Raw genomic sequence first — 15976 nt, 5'->3', positions numbered from 1 at the left:
TAAGACTGCAAAATCAGTTAACTTCGAATTAGCAACCTTAGTTTAATGTAAGGTGGTTTGGTTGGAAGTGAGTTGCCGCTTGCAGAGTGTCTATGGTGTGGAGTTGACTTTTTAAATTCCATGTTTAATTGGAGGATAACTGCTTTACAATGTTGTGATGGTTCCTGCAATACATCAGCTCGAATCAGCCACGGGCGTACACATGGCACCTCCCTCTTAAACCTCCCTCCCACCTTCCTCCCCATCCCACCCCCATTTGTCTTCATCTTACTACGGACATTTCACTTCAGCCTGCTGGTCCACCTCATGCTATGCTGGTCCAAGGCTCTCCCGGCTTCTCTCGGAACTATCAGAAAATTGCATTCGATCACATGAGGACACTCGGGGTACCTAAGTCCTTCTCTATTTTTCCTTATTAGCTCATAACAAGAAAAACGAAAACACAACAAAACAACCCCCCAAATAAACAGATGCCTGACTCAGCTGGACGCATCAGTGGCCACTAAAATCACATTGCATAAATCAGGGGTCAGTGAACTTTTCCTGTCAAGGGCCAAATAGTGAATATTTTTGGCCTTTTGGGCCAGATGGTCTCTGTTGAGACTACTCCACTCTGCTCACTATCGCTAAAGCAGCTCACATTAATGCAAACTAATGAGCATGGCTGTGTTTCAATAAAACTCTAGGCAGAGACATAGAAACTGGGATCTTACAAAATTTTCAAATATCATGAAATATTCTTCTTCTTTTGGTTTTCTCCCCCCAGTGATTTTAAACTGTAGAAATAATTCTTGGCTCATAGGACATACATGGGATGTATGGAGAGAGTAACACAGAAACTTACATTACCATATGTAAAATAGATGGCCAATGGCAATTTGCTGTGTGACTCAGGGAACTCACAGGAGCTCTGTAACAACCTAGAGGGGTGGGATGGGGAGGGAGATGGGAGGGAGGTTCAACGGGGAGGGGACATATGTGTACCTATGGCTGATTCATGTTGATGTTTGGCAGAAACCAACACAATTCTGTAAAGCAATGATCTATTAAAAAAATAAATGAATTTAAAACAAACCAAAAAAAGAAAACCCCAAACAAGTTGAGCATTAATTCAATTCATGAACTGCAGTTTGAGGATTTCTGGCATAGACTGTGACAAGGTGGTTAAAGCTGATAATCTAGAATATTATACCATTGTTCAAATAATTTACTATTGAAATTTTTAAAAATTTAAAAGGATATTACCCTTGAAAATTCATAAGCCTTGGAGAATATTTCTGAGGAATTGAGTTAAGAGGCAGGACCCTGGAGCATCCCCAGAGAGCAAGCTCGCCATGTTCAATAGGAAAAGGAAGGTGCTGGGCGCCGGGACGGACGTGTCCAGTCCTCTGCAGCATCTCTCCCCTACCCCCAAGCACAGGCAACACAGTAGGGGCATAAGTACCAGCAGTACTCCCAAGACCACCACGGAAGCAGCGCAGCAACAGCAGCTTTTGCAAAAAAGTTCTTTACCCAAGGAGCTTGGAAAAGACTCTGTGGGTCTGTGTCTGGGTTCAGGTAAGAGAACAGTGCCTGAGCTCAGGTAGGGGCCTCTCTGCTTTACTGCTTATTAGCTGGGAGACCTTGGACTAAACCTCTCTCGGCTTCATTTCCTCCGTGTGTAAAACAGTCACACTGCCACCAAGGATCCTTGCCCTCTTCCTCCCCAAATATAGGAGGGGTGTTGCGAGGCTTAAATGAGACGGTGTATGCAATGTGCTGGCCTGGAACACAGTAAACACTCAGCGGATAGTAAAGTCGTGGCGGGGTAGTTGTTTGAGTTTCCCTGAGCCCCGTCTGTAAGTGGTGGCCCTGGCTAGTCTCACTTAATCTGAGGTGGATTGAATCAGCCCACATAGAAGGGCCGTGTGGCACACAGGTGCCCCAGGGGGCAGCAGCCCTCCCCGCCCGCGCCCCCGGGGCTCACACTTGTTCCTCTACTCGAGTCAATAGCACTGTGCAAGTCGTGGTGAATCTGAGAGGCGATCCATCAGTGGGGCTGGAAGCATTTGACCCTACCGGGGAGAGGGAACGGGGACTTCAGCATCCACAGACGCCTTGATCTTTTAAGGGCTGCCTGGCTGGGTTATGAATATTTTCCCTTTGATGTGGGGGTTTTGGAGGATCTTCAAGAAAGCCTGTGAACGTAAGAAGGGAGTGTTCGGGATGGATCTGAGTTGGGTGGTACCACTTAACCCTAGGTGTTTGGTGGATTGCGGGTGTCGGGGGGCACTTGGGTCCATCTCCAGGGAGCTTTTGTCTACCCAGCAGGAAAACAGATGCAGAAGTTCCGATCTACGACCCAAAACTCTTGGCAGATGCTTTATTGGGCTTGTTTTGTTTTGGTGTGTGTGTGCGTGTGTGCGTGGCAGTTTAATTGAGACAACTCTTCCAAACTGGGACATTATGCATATAGTCTATTATTTCCAGCTTCTTTGGAAAAGTCAGGAAATCTGGCCACGTTTCCCTGGAAAACAACAAAGTGGGTGGAGAACGGCAATCTGTTTAGACATGGTCACGCGCCTCAGTTCACCACCGTCCCTCCCCCTGATCCCTTTCATCTTCCCGACAAGTAGACCACTTGGGTTGTCATTTATTACTGTGCGTGGGATGCTATTTGTCTTATTGTAGAGACACTGTTCTCTGTATTCACATCTCTATTAAATGTGGGGAAATGAAAGATAGATCAAGAGGGATGCATTTTTCAAGGAAAATGATGGAAAACATACTTTCTTATGATATTGAAGAATATTCTTAGGTACTTTGTATGCAAATCGCCATCCCTGCTCACTTGCATGCCTCATCTGGCCCAGAGCTACAACTCTGCCCTACTTCCTAAGCCTCCGGAAATCCCCACCTTTAAGCGCAGTCCCCTTATTCGGGTGATGCACTCAGCCAATGTCTACCTGACGCAGGGACTGTCAAGCGGTGAGTCAGGCAGATGTGTCCTTGTCTTCTCAGTCTGGCCAGCTAAAGGAGTTGCAGCAAGGCAAACAAAGCACCCTGCAGTGCTCCCCACACCCCCCGCCTCTCCTCCCCCAAATCCTGGTTGCCTTCATAGGGAGAAAGCCATAGCAATATCACCAAGGTGGGAAATGCCTAGTGAGGAGTCAGCCATCTTTCCAGGAAGACCTGATGCTTAGGCTGAGACCTGGATGGGACTGTGGAGTGTGTTGCTCCAGGCAGGGGAAGAGCATATGCAAAGGCAAGAAGGCCAGAGCGAAGGGTGTTTGAGAACTGCAGGAAGCTAGGTCCTGTTGGAGCATGGAGGTGGATGATTGCCCAGAAATGAGTCCAGGGAGGTGAGCAGCTGGGTTGTGATGCGTGTAAGCTGTTGGAAAGGGTTCACGGCTCACTGGGGGCCTGAAATGCATGGATAAAATCCCAGTAGCTAGAGGACAGCAAGAGTAAGCCAGAGCCCATATGAGGACAGTGGGGGAGGGGGGGGGGAGCAAAGCCGGACAGATAGCGAGGCTGCTGAAGGGGGCAGGGCGTCAGGGCACAGCCCCTGCGATGGCTCTGCAGCAGGACTCCCCCTGCCCCAATCCAAGGCTGATGGGGGCCCAAAGGACACGGTGCAGGCCTGGAGCTGCACAGATCTAACTGTGCCAGTTTCTAACAGGCCTTGGGACACTACTTTATATTTTTCAGTCTCAGTCATCTCACTTATAAATTGGATAATGATAAATACCTTCCTGACTTGCTTGGCGGGTTAAATGAGGCTAAAAACATCTGGCACTTAAAGAGATGGTAATAAGAGTAAGTTGATTTTTTTCAATTGATTTTGGTGTACATTTGGAAACCTGATGCCTAACCTGGGATGACTTAGCTTCATTTCCTCCCACGAGGCATCTCCTGTTCGGGGGCCCGCACACGGGAGGAACCCTCCCCGGTGCCTGCCATCTGTCGCTGGCACTGGCCCCAGTGCTGACCTGGAGTCTGGCACAGGGCCGCAAGGATAATTACCACTTCTGAATCGATTCCTTCGAGCCCTTTTGAGCAGGCTGAGGAATGCCGTGATTAAAATGATTAAAAACCTGCCTCCTATTTCACAGCTTTTAATATTTGATAAGATTTTGGAGAGAGGGATGAGAGCAGGGTATGAAATCTGGTAGTTTACAATCCCAGCTTCCAGCCCTCTCAGGAACTTATCAGGGCACTGGAAAAGGCAAGAGCCAGAGAGAAAGAGAGAGAGAGAGTGCATATGAGGGAGGGTACGCTGGCATGTATCCTCCAAAGAGGGAAACCACGGAAAGAAAAGGGGAGGAGATCCTCCTTCTTTCAGGTTCTTCGTGGTTTTGAAAGCCAGTAATACTTAAGATTATTATCACAAAAATGATGCTAAGACAATAGCAGCGATCGTTTATCAGGCCCCCAATATAGGCCAGGCATGTGTGTAAGGAACAGACATTTAGTTTTCCCCAACGATCTTAGAAGGGAATAGATTTCTTCTTAATTTTATAGAAAACAGAGGCTCAGAGAGGTGCTGTGAGTTTCTCCTGGTATCACTCAGTCAGTTACTGGGAGAACTGAAACCCACACTGGGTCGATTGGGCCCTGTGCCCCACCCAGCACAGCACTGTGGAGCATCAGAGCAGGAGCAGGAAAATGCCACAGGAAAGCAGGGGCCCTCGGCTTTCTCTCCTGCCCCCATCCATAGTCACGACAGGCAGCTATCTTTGAAGAGGACACCGCCAGTGGCCAGATATCAATGCCCGAATGTTTTGCTCTTCTTGTTCTTCCAGCCCATAGCCTCCCTCCACGCTCATTTTCTTCCTTCCATCCGGATCTTGATGACGCTGCTGGAATGTCAGTTCACCTAGGACAGCTTCTGTCTATTCAAATAACCTGACAATGCTCAGCACGGCTGAGCACTTACTGAGTCCTGAGCAATTTCTGCCTCTTTTCCCACCTGTCGTCCTGTGATACAGCACAGCCTGACGAGTTAAACACTTATCATCTTTACTTGACAGATGAGGAAACTGAGGCTCACAGGTGTTGGGAAGTTCATTCAAACAACCCCTACAGGGATCTGGACTGCCCTCCAGGGTGGAAAAGACAGCTTGAGGCTTCTGAAAGCCAGGTCTGGGAGGGCCCCAAATGTCCACCAATAGTGTCAAAGAGTTCATGGTTCTACAAAACCCTGCGCATTTGGGGTCGGTCGTGGGGAGCTCTGCCACAACGCGGTCCACTGGAGAAGGGACTGGCAAACCACTGCAGCATTCTCGCCTCTGATGGAAACAGGCTGTATCAGAATGGGCTCCCTAGAGAAGGTTTGAGAAGTCGCTCTGTTCTCTTCATCTTGGGAAGGTAAGAGACTGTTCCAGATTACAGTGAAGGAGCTCTGTCTCTCTTCTGGAGGTCATCCTGCCACCTCCCCGCCTCCGCACACAAGACCATGACTGTTGGGGGAAGGGTCCAAGGGTTGCAGCCACTGGCTGCTTTCCACTTAGAGAGGGAAGAGATACACCTGAGCCCATTCTGGGGCGAGTCACTCAGTGAGTGGGGTCTAAAATCCATCCTGTCCAACAGAGGAGGCTGAATGGGAGTACGTTAGCCATTGAGAATCCCGAATGGGGTGCAAAGTGGGAGAGGAAGTGAACAAGCCTGGGAAGCTTCAGAGAAAGAGCCAGGACTCAGTACAGGTACGAACGTTCTCATAGTCAGAGGGGTCTGTGAAAGAGGATCACCTCAGAGGGGTCTATGAAAGAGGTCATCACTAGGATCATTCACAGTCACGACTAGGAGAGTGTGGGCCAGGGTCACGCACCTATGTGGGATGTTGTAGAGGGTCCTTAAGCCTAAGGAGAGAGTTTGCGAACTTTAAGATCTCTTTCAACCTCAGCAGGGCAGCAGACACGGAACCAAACTCAGTCTCTCTTCCTCCATGTCATTTGAGCAGCCAGCACATGTTTGGGACAAGTCAGAGATCCAGGAAATGTTTGTTGAATGAACGAATGATCTGCTGCCATAGATACACACCAAAGTGTTCAGAGACACCAAAGAGGGAAACACCAATTATTATTATTCTGTTAATAATAAAAGTCACATGAAGTCCTCAACAGTTCAGATAGTCCATACGGATAAACTCCTTTATGGTTCCCATGTTATAGATCAGGAAACTGAGGTTCAGAGTCAAAGGTCACACACGTAGAAGGTGGCAGAGCAGGGATTCAGACCCGCAGGGGTCTGACTTCCTAGCCATGCTCTGTGTACTAGGGCCGCCCTGACTATGGCTACAAAACTCACCCTTTGCCAAGGATGTAGCCTGTGTCCAGGGCAGCTCTTCACAGACTCTGCCTGTAGTGGGCAATGTTTTAGAGCCAGAACAGGAGGTGTTGCGGTGAGCAGCTGCCTCCAGAGTCAGGCTTGCTAGTGGGTTCCCATTTTTCTGCTTGGAGATTCTTGGTCAGGTCTCTGCTCTCCTGAGAGTCCTACCAATACTCCCAGCATTGGTGGTCTCTTTGTCCCCCTGGGGTTTTCCCTGCTACCCCTCCTCTCAGCTACTGCAGGTCACCTCCAGCCAGTGACCTGCCCCGACCCTTGTTTAGATCTCACAGTTCACTGCTGGGCCCTTGGCTTTGTTCAAGCTTCCATCCATCACCTTGACTCACGTACACCACGCTCACCCCCATTCGAACTCTGACCAGCATGGCCCAACTGACCCTCTTTCTTCCTGTCTCTGGTCTCAACTGTCTTCCTCATAGCTTCCTAATCTTTGCTTCTTCAATGATTAGATTCTGACTTTCCGTCTGAGCTCTGAAGCCCATTTCCATCTCCTGCCCTGCTGCCTGGTCCATATGAAACCCTAAACTGACTCATCACTGAACCTCCTTTTGTCCTCTTAGCTCTTCGCCCCTGGGCTGACCTCTCTTCCTCCTGACTTCCCATCTGATGTCTGGTCTCATCTCTGACTCCTTTACCTCCCATCCCCCACGCTGACTCATCCCTTAGACCAGGGTGTCTCCACGGTGACCCTTCAGGCACTTGGGATTGGACAGCTCTCTGTGGTGAGGGACTTCCCTGTGCATTGTTGGGTATTTAGCAGCACATCTGCTCTCCACTCTCTAGAGACCAGGAGCACCTTCCACACTTGTGCCAATCAAGCACGCCTCCAGAGATTCTCGGACATTCTCAGGGGCAAATCCCTTCATGGTGAGAATCACTGTCTCCCGCCTCTGCGCCTCTGTATTCCATTCTCTGAACGCTGACACTGTCTTCCACTCTCTTCCACAACTCGACCTGTGCACTGCTGTCTCCAGTTCTCCTGTGTGCGTGCTAAGTCACTTCAGTCGTGTCCAGCTCTTTGTGACCCTATGGACTGTAGCCCGCCAGGCTCCTCTGTCCATGGGATTCTCCAGGCAGCAATACAGGAGTGGGCTGCCCTGCTCTCCTCCAGGGGCTCTTCCTGATCAAACCCAGCTCTCTGGTGTCTCTGAAGTCTCCTGCATTGGCAGGCAGGTTCTTTGCCACTAGCGCCACCTGGGAATCCCCCGGCTCCCCAGGTAACAAGTATTCCCACCTCCCAAGCTACATACTCCTGCCCTCGAGAATCCTGAACCAGATTCTTTTTCTGAGTATCTGACTGCTTGCCACAGACTTTCTGTTCTCCATACTCTTGCCACAGCTTCCTTCTTCCTGCTTCTTTGTTTCCCTCCTTCTCCTGCATTGTGATTTTGCATTTTAATGGCCAGTTCAATCTCTCAGGTGCTTTGGGTGGGTCGTTAATTTCACAGCGCGCTACTCCCATTAACAGCATCACCCCTGACAACCAGGGGACTGTTTCACTTCCATCCTCCCTCTCCTCTGCCTTGTGTTTTGCTTTGGTCCAAGGCCCTGGTTCGATTCCTGGGTTGGAAAGATCTGCTGGAGAAGGGATAGGCTACTCACTCCAGTATTCGGGCCTGGAGAATTCCATGGACTGTGTAGTCCATGGGGTCACAGAGTCAGAAACGAATGAGTGACTTTCACTCACTCACTCACTCACTCACTCAAGGCTTCTTCACTAGTCCAATCTCCAGGAGAGACGTCCGCCCTGGTGCATGTATCATTGTGATTGTATGGTCTCTGATCTGTTTCCCGAGGGGAGGGGGGCAGCTTGGTGGGTGGGGAGACCTTGGGTGTCTTGGTCCATCCTGTCATTGTGTGAACTTGGGCCAGTAATTGAATTGCTTGGAGGCTCAGTTTCATGCAGTCTTTCCCTTTTCCCTTAAAAGCGTAAACGAAAATACACACTAGTACAGATAACTCAGAATTAGGAGACAAGTTTCCTCTCGCGACTGTCCTCTTTCGGACGCTATACATATATTACTTTTGCATTGTTGCTAACGTATATGCAGCATTTGACTCATTTTTCTCATTTTCTTACATTTTAGGCTTCTTAACACTTTGCTGTGTCATATGGAGACGAGGCATGTGACTTAAATATACTGCCTAACTGGGCTTCTCTGGTGATGCAGATGATAAAGAATCTGCCTGTATTTACTCCTCCCAACAATCCTAGGAGACAGATACTATGTCCTCCCATTTTATGGATGAAGAATTTGAGGTCGCGAAGCCTCCTGGAGAGAAAGTGACAGGGCCGAGATTGCGATCCTAGTTTTCTCAACTTAAAGCACACGTTTTGAAAAACAAGCACATTGTTTCTCATGTAAAAATTAATAGATTTGAATAAGCTGGTGCATATAAAGTGCCCAACAAGTGTCTGTGAACACGGTGGGCACTTATCAACTGTTCATGCTTTTCTTTACCTGTTTGGGGAATGGATAATAAATAGAAACAGTTAGTGTTTCAAAAAGAGCAAAGGGCTTTTAAGTTGTTCCCTCTGCCTGACCACACTCTCTGTGGAGCCCTAGGTTCTTTTAGGCAGAGGTAGTATGTGTCCCCCATGCTTCTTCAGCACCTTGGACAAGGTTTAATGAATAGTTATTGATTGACCCATTGATTGCAGCGGCACTGGGGGTGCCAAGTCACCTCCATGAATGTCTCTGTGGGGAGAGATGGGGCTGGGGTGCTGGCCCACGGCTGCTCCCAGACAAGGGCGTTAGCATAACTGGAACGTGTTGTCCCCAGCTCTAATAAAGATCCGAACGTTACTAATTGGCAGGCAGAGGCTGTGTTCTCTCTATGGGATCAGAAAGGAGCAGAGCGTGCCCTGAATGTTAATTTCCTCTGCAGCCTGCACGCAGGGGCGGGGGACGAGAGGGGGAGGAAAGAGGGCCGAGGGGCACAACACACCCCGCACACAGAGCTCTGGTCTCATGGCCGTCTCATCAAAACGTACCGAAGCAAAAATGGAAAGGGCACAGGATCTGGGGCCAGGTAGCTTGGATTGGGTCTCTGAATCTATGCCTTACAAGCTAAGGAAGAAACAAACCCCTTGGTCTCTCTGGGTCTTAATTTCTGTATCTGTCAAGTGGAAACAAATGTAACCGGCAAAACATTTGTTGACTGAATGGATGAAACCTGATAGGCTTTTCAAAGGGTGTGACATCAGCGGTGCAAATAGTCTGTAAGAGCACAAACAGGCAAAACATGTCATAAAAATAGAAAATACTGACATTAAGCTTCTGGGTGAGGTTGGCCAAGAGTCCCACATCTCCTGTGGTGAAGAGTAACACCATGTCCTAGCCCAGTGGTATCCATGTCTGGTTGGGTAATTATTTGAGGAGCTTTTAAAGATACAAATTCATAGGGCACATCTCTGAAGACAGTATGGTTCAGCAGGTCTTGGGAGGCTAGGGAGAATGCAGGAATCTGAATTTCTATTGGTGCCCCTGAGGAACTCACCAGAGGGGCAATCCTAGTCTGTGTTCAGTCACTTCAGCCGTGTCCGGCTCTTTGTGACCCCGTGGACTGTAGCCCGCCAGGCTCCTCTGTCCATGGAATTCTCCAGGCAAGAGTACTGGAGTGGCTTTGCCATGCTCTTCTCCAGGGGATCTTTCTGACCCAGGGATCAAACCCCGTCTCATGTCTCTTGTATTGTCAACTGGGTTCTTCAGCACTAGCGCCACCTGGGCAGCTCCACCCCACAGCCTTTTCCCCCCGCAATCAGCACCTCTGACCACTGGAAAGACGGAATGAGGCATCACAGGAAAGATGTCGTTCCAGTAAGAGTTGTTCTCATTTTACCCTCCAGGACCTTTAGGGAAATTTGAAGGACATATATGAGCAAGACTGAAAGAATATGATTATAAGAAAAATACGGAGCTCTAATTTTTGAACTCCTCCAGAACTTGAGTATAGTTTTTTATTTCTACTTTAATTATTTTCATATTTCCAAAATATCAGTATTTTATTTTTTCAATTTGTGAAGAAGTTGCAAAACTTTTTATTTTATATTGGAGTATATCCAAGTAATAATGTTGTGATAGTTTGAAGTGGACAGCAAAGGGACTCAGCCATACATATCCATGAATTCATTCTCCCCCAAACTCCTCTATTATTAGCACTGGCTGATGCTGAAGCTGAAGCTCCAGTATTTTTGTCATCTGATGCCAACAGCCGACTCATTGGAAAAGTCCCTGATGCTGGGAAAGACTGAGAGCAGAAAGGGAAGAGGGTCAGAGGATGAGATGGTTGGATGGTGTCACCGATGCGATGGACATGAACTTGGGCAAACTTCAAGAGATGGTGAGGGAGAGGGAGGCCTGGCATGCTACAGTCCAGGGGGTCGCAAAGAGTCGGGTACAACTGGGCAGCTGAACAACAACGCCAACAGTGCTAACATGCAATGAACTTATCAAACATGCATAATGATAGGAATTAGGAATTATAAAATAAAAGCTATCAGTAGAGGGCCAATGACTTCTTTTTTTTGTTCGTTTGTTTCAATCGTTTATTAACCAGAACACAAAAATAATCCTGGTAGACACCTTAGTTCATCCTTCTAATAAGCCTGTTGATCTGGTCTTCCCTGTTGCCAGCATCTCCACCTCTACAAAACGGGTGGTCTTTTTCTTCATTCCACCTCGTGGAGAAGACAATTTAAAGGGCCACAGGAAGTTGTTTGCTTCTTTGAGATGTTTTCCAACGGTATAGATCTCATGAATCAGATCCTCCATGCAGATGATTCCATATTTCCCAAGAGATCGAGCAATCCATGCATTGACTGTCAGGGCAATTCGCTTTTTGTTGATTTTGCCATAACCACTCTTGTAGATCAATTCATTTGCAGACTTCAGATTTGGGTACCCCCATTCAATGTATGGCTCCACAGTTCTCAGCATGTTGATTGATGCCTTGTTGAGCTTCACAAAGGATCCGTTGAAGATCTGCCGGAGGCGAGGGAGCTGCAGCACCTTTCGAACCTTTGGGCTCACACCGTTGATGCCTCTGATCCTGATGACAAACGCCAATTTGGGTTCCGCGGGTACATAGAAGTTGCCGGCTTTTCGTGCCATCCTAGCCATTCGAATTTCAGTTCTGTACATCTGCCTGTATTCCTTGTGGTACTGCTTAGCTTTTTCATAGATAAGCTTCCTCCTTGCCTTTCGAAGCATCTTTTGGGCAAACTTCTTTCTCAGTCGCTTGATCTTAAGCTCTGCGAAATTCTTCCGCTTTTTCTTAAGGGTTTCTGGCACAGCAGGAACCTTCTTTTTCTTCTCTTCTGCAACCTCCATGGTTCCAGCCGGGAAAGAGGCCAATGACTTCTTTCCGAATTTCTGATGAACATTTGTGTACCTCTGGGGTGTGGGCTCTTCTATTTGACGATGACTCCTGCCAAGGATTCAGAAGACCTTTCTTGATGTGTTCACAGTGTGTTGTGACATTGCAACAGAGGAAGGGGGATGAAGGGTCTTCGGGAAATCTGTGTGTGTGTGTGTACCTCTGTGTGTGTGTGTCTGTTCCTGTGTGTGTGTGTAGGGACAATGTTTGAAAGCAGGGATGTGTTGGGATAGAAACCTTCCTGAAAAAAAAAACACAAACCTTCCTGAACATGTTCAGCATCGTAAAACCTCCACTTCTAAACTGTATAGCATACCTTCCCATTCCTCTACAGGTAAGATATAAGAAACAGGGAGACAAAGGAAGACTTCTGCTGCATCTCTCATGCCAAATATTTAGCACAGATCTCCTTGCTCAGAAAACTCAGGCCAGAATGTGAGGTGTTGGGGGAAGGGCAGGTGGTATCATCAAACTGAATTTAGGACTGTGAATGTATGTCCAGCAGGCTCTGGGTACCAATCCATGCAGTTCCATCAATAGCAACCACTGGGGTGAAATTCCAAGAAAGTGAGCAACTGATTGATCCAAAGTCAGCACAATCACTACCTCATTCCTTTCGCCACTGGGCCTTCACAGCTGGGAGTGTAAAGTGTGCCCTGGCCAAAGCAGAGAGAAGCAGCACCTGCTGAGTCAAGAGGCAAGACAGCCCCCTGCAGCCTGGGGGGCTTCTGACCCACAGTGGGGATGAGTAAATGTCAGGTTGGTGGACGGAGGATGGGGAAGCTCTGGGTTTCGTCAGCTCCCCCAGGAAGTTTCCTGTGCATCCAAGACTGAAAGGGCAGATTATGGGGGGAGCTAGATCTGGGTGTGGAAGGCTGTGAATGGGGTTGAGAAATGCCTCTGGATACCAACCCGACAGTCTAGAAACTTGGTATCCCAACCCTGGGTTTCCTTTCTAGAATGGAGGGGAAATGAACACTCATCTTGGTGCCAGGGACTGCCAGAGGCCACGTGACTATACCTGGCCCCATGAGTCATTCCAGGGCTTGCAGCCCATTCTGGGCAGATGTTCCACTTGCTGTGTTTCTTTCTTCAGCTGAAGATTTGATCCCTGGGCTTAGGAAGATAGATTTCTCTGGACTGCAATTCCAGGAAACTTTAGATGAAAATGTGCCTCTTGTTGAAGAGGCTTTCTTGAGAAAATAGAGCATGTCTTTCTCTGACACGGCAGCTCAGAGGCTGGGAGATGACAAGCAGGGGATGGGGGGAGGGGGCCCCACAGGACACCAGGCTCTGAGAAGGACTCTGGAGAAATAAACGCACTTGCAGGGACCCACTGGGCTTTGGGAATGGACGAGAGAGGTGCTCCTCCTGCCTCTTGTGAACAGCGGTGAACACGGCAGCCAGGGCCCCTGCCTCACGGAGTTCTTGTACAGTCGTGTGTCCCCTGGGCATGGGTCTCACACGTCCTGTTGATGCCCACTCCTTCATCCTTGTCACTGATCCCTCCAGGGCTCATCCCTGCCTCCACACATAGGCTGGGTCTGCTGCCTAGAATCCCCTCTGCCTCCTGTCTGCCTTGAAAATGTGTATTTGCTCTTTGGGTCTCAGCTTCATTTGGGCTCCCCCAGGAAGCCCTCTGTCATCCTCGCTGGGCCAGCTGCCTCTCCTCTTTGTTTCCATTTATCTCAGCATTGGCCTTTTCTGTTTGTCTTTGAAAATATAATACAGTCCTTGGGGTCAAGTCTCAGTCCTAATCATTTCGTAGCTTCAGTTCCAAGGATAAGTCCTGCCATATAGTGGGAAACTCAAGAAATAAGTATTGCATCAAACTGAATGGACCACTGTTGTGTACCTGCTGTGTGCACTAAGCAACCTGGGCAATGGAGAGGTGAGTGAGAGGCTTTAAGACGCTTCCAGTCTGGTGGAAGGCAACCAGAGGCAGAGACTTTGCACCTAAGTGATAAGTGATAGATGAGCTTTAGGCGATGCCTTCAGGGACAGGGGCAAGAAGTTGCTCAGTCATGTCCGACTCTTTGTGACCCCATGGACTGCAGCACGCCAGGCTCCTCTGTCCTCCACTATCTCGTAGAGTTTGCTCACACTCATGTCCATTGAGTCAGTGAGGCTATCTAACCATCTCACCCTCTGCCACCCCTTTCTCCTTTTGCCTTCAATCTTTCCCAGCATTAGGGTCTTTTCCAATGAGTTGAAGGGACAAGAAGGGAAGTGGGTAAATGCTGCCTCTAGTCTAGCTTCCCAGGTGTCCCCTTTAGACACCCACTCCAGCCAACCTCCTGTGCATCCCTTCCATAGCCCGGGACCAGCTCCCTCCCTGCCTCTCCACACGCTGGCCTCCATGCCTGAAACGGTCTCAGCCCATTCAGACCTGCCCACCGCTTCTGTCTTGGTGGCTGTGTCTGCTGTGCCACCCACATGCCAGTAGCCCTCAGTGGGGCTGGCGAGGCAGGCGGGAGGGCAATGTTCATCTGAGGATCCAGGGGCTGGCCAAGCAGAACGGGGACTTTTTAATTGACATTTAAATGTCAATGCGCCACGTTAAATGTTACGGGTGTTTCATCACAGCTCGCAAGGAGCATAAACACATCTCCAGCTCCTTAAGAACTGCCCACATTAATCACAGATGCCCTTTGTAAGTGGAAACAAACCCAGGGCAGATGCCACAGTCCAGCCAGAAGCTGGGCAGCAAGGAAGTCCATCACAGATAAGAAGCCTGGCCTGGCCACTGGGCCTCTTAGTATGAGAAGGATGGACAGTTAGAGAAACAGAGATTTGCACGGAGGGAGAATCAGAGGAAGAGGAGCGGGAGAGGCGGGGGGAGACGCAGGGAGAGGAAGGGAGAAAGATGAGACGTAGGAGACGGAGAGGAGGAAACACACAGCCAAGAACCCAGAGAGAAAGACACTAGGGGCCAGGAGGGGGTGGGGAACAGGAGGAAGAGAGTGCTTAGGACAGAAAGAGACAGACAGAGAGAAAGGCAGGCTAAGACCGAAAGAGACACATTCACAGAGAGGGACACAGGGAACTAACAGAGAGGGCAAAGAAGAGACAGCGACTGGCTGTTTACAGGAGCCGAGACACGGAGACAGCCCCAAAGCCCATCAGCAGGTGACTCATTTAAGAAGCCGTGGCATATGTGGTGTCCAATGCACGCGTGTATATGCAGTATATGAAATGGAATATTACTCGGCCACAGAGATGAGCAAAACACTGCCGTTTCCATAGATGGACCTAGAGAATATCACTCTAAATGAAGTCAGAGAGAAACGAATGTTATATGATGTAACATGTGAAATATAAAGATAATATAAATGGGTCTACTTATAAAACCGAAGCAGACTCACAGACAGAGAAACCAAACTCATGGTTACCAAAGCAGAAAGTGGGGGGGCGGGATGGATTAGAAGAATGAGATTAACAGATAAAAACTGCTATACATAAAATGGATCAGCAACAAGGATTTACTGTTTTTAACACAGGGAGCAATTTTCAAAGTCTTATAATAATCTATAATGGAAAATAATCTGAAATATATATATATAACTCAAGTGCTTTGCTATACACCTGAAACTCACACAGTATTGTAAATCAACTCTACTTCAGTCTAAAAAAAGATAGTGGCTGAGACGCACCAACCTGCAAATGGAAATGATTCTTACTAGACAGTCTCGGAAATTTGACTCTGGGATACCCTCAGCTGTCTGTCCCCTTCATATGACCCCCAGGGGAAGGGTTGAGGGAGACGGAAACACTGGCTAACACGAGGTGGTTCCAAGCAGTTCCTAGCGGTTCAGCGGTTCAGACTCCACACTTCCACTGCAGGGGCATGGGTTCGAGCCCTGGTGGAGAACTGAGATCCCACATGCCACAGCCGCAGCAAAAACCCAAATCAAAACACCACAAAACAAAACACATGAGGTGGCCCTGGGAGGGAGAGGGTCAGGGAATTCACAACACTGTTGTGCAACACGGAAGTCCTACCACACCCATGGGGCAGCTGAAAACTGAGGTCCAAGGTCACAAGGTGAGATGCTCAAGGTCACAGGCAGAATCAAGCCTCAGACTCAGGTCTTGTCTTTCCCAGGGCTTTTGCCATGAGCCAGCTCACCTGTCCAGACACTCTAGCTCTCTGCCTGCTCAGATCTGAAGCCTGACCCAGGCTTTTAGCCCGGATCTAGACTGGGAATGATAAGTACTGGGGCACTCACAGCTTGTCACGTCAGGTTGTGGGGAAGAGCACGGAGAATTC

The 15976-nt window shown here is 48.7% G+C and overlaps 1 protein-coding gene and 1 pseudogene across 2 annotated transcripts in view; both read right to left on the bottom strand.

The window, feature by feature from the left end:
- The window catches only part of KCNIP1 (potassium voltage-gated channel interacting protein 1), a 423562-nt gene that overhangs the window by 192146 nt on the left and 215440 nt on the right, over positions 1 to 15976 (bottom strand). The gene's annotated exons all lie outside the window — the stretch shown is intronic.
- LOC138421682 (large ribosomal subunit protein uL30 pseudogene) lies at positions 10332 to 12080 on the bottom strand (annotated as a pseudogene).

This window comes from Ovis canadensis, chromosome 16, assembly GCF_042477335.2.
Source record: "Ovis canadensis isolate MfBH-ARS-UI-01 breed Bighorn chromosome 16, ARS-UI_OviCan_v2, whole genome shotgun sequence".
Taxonomy (NCBI): Eukaryota; Metazoa; Chordata; class Mammalia; order Artiodactyla; family Bovidae; genus Ovis; species Ovis canadensis.
The sequence above is the reverse complement of the archived record's forward strand: the minus strand, read 5'-3'. Positions and strand labels throughout refer to the sequence as shown.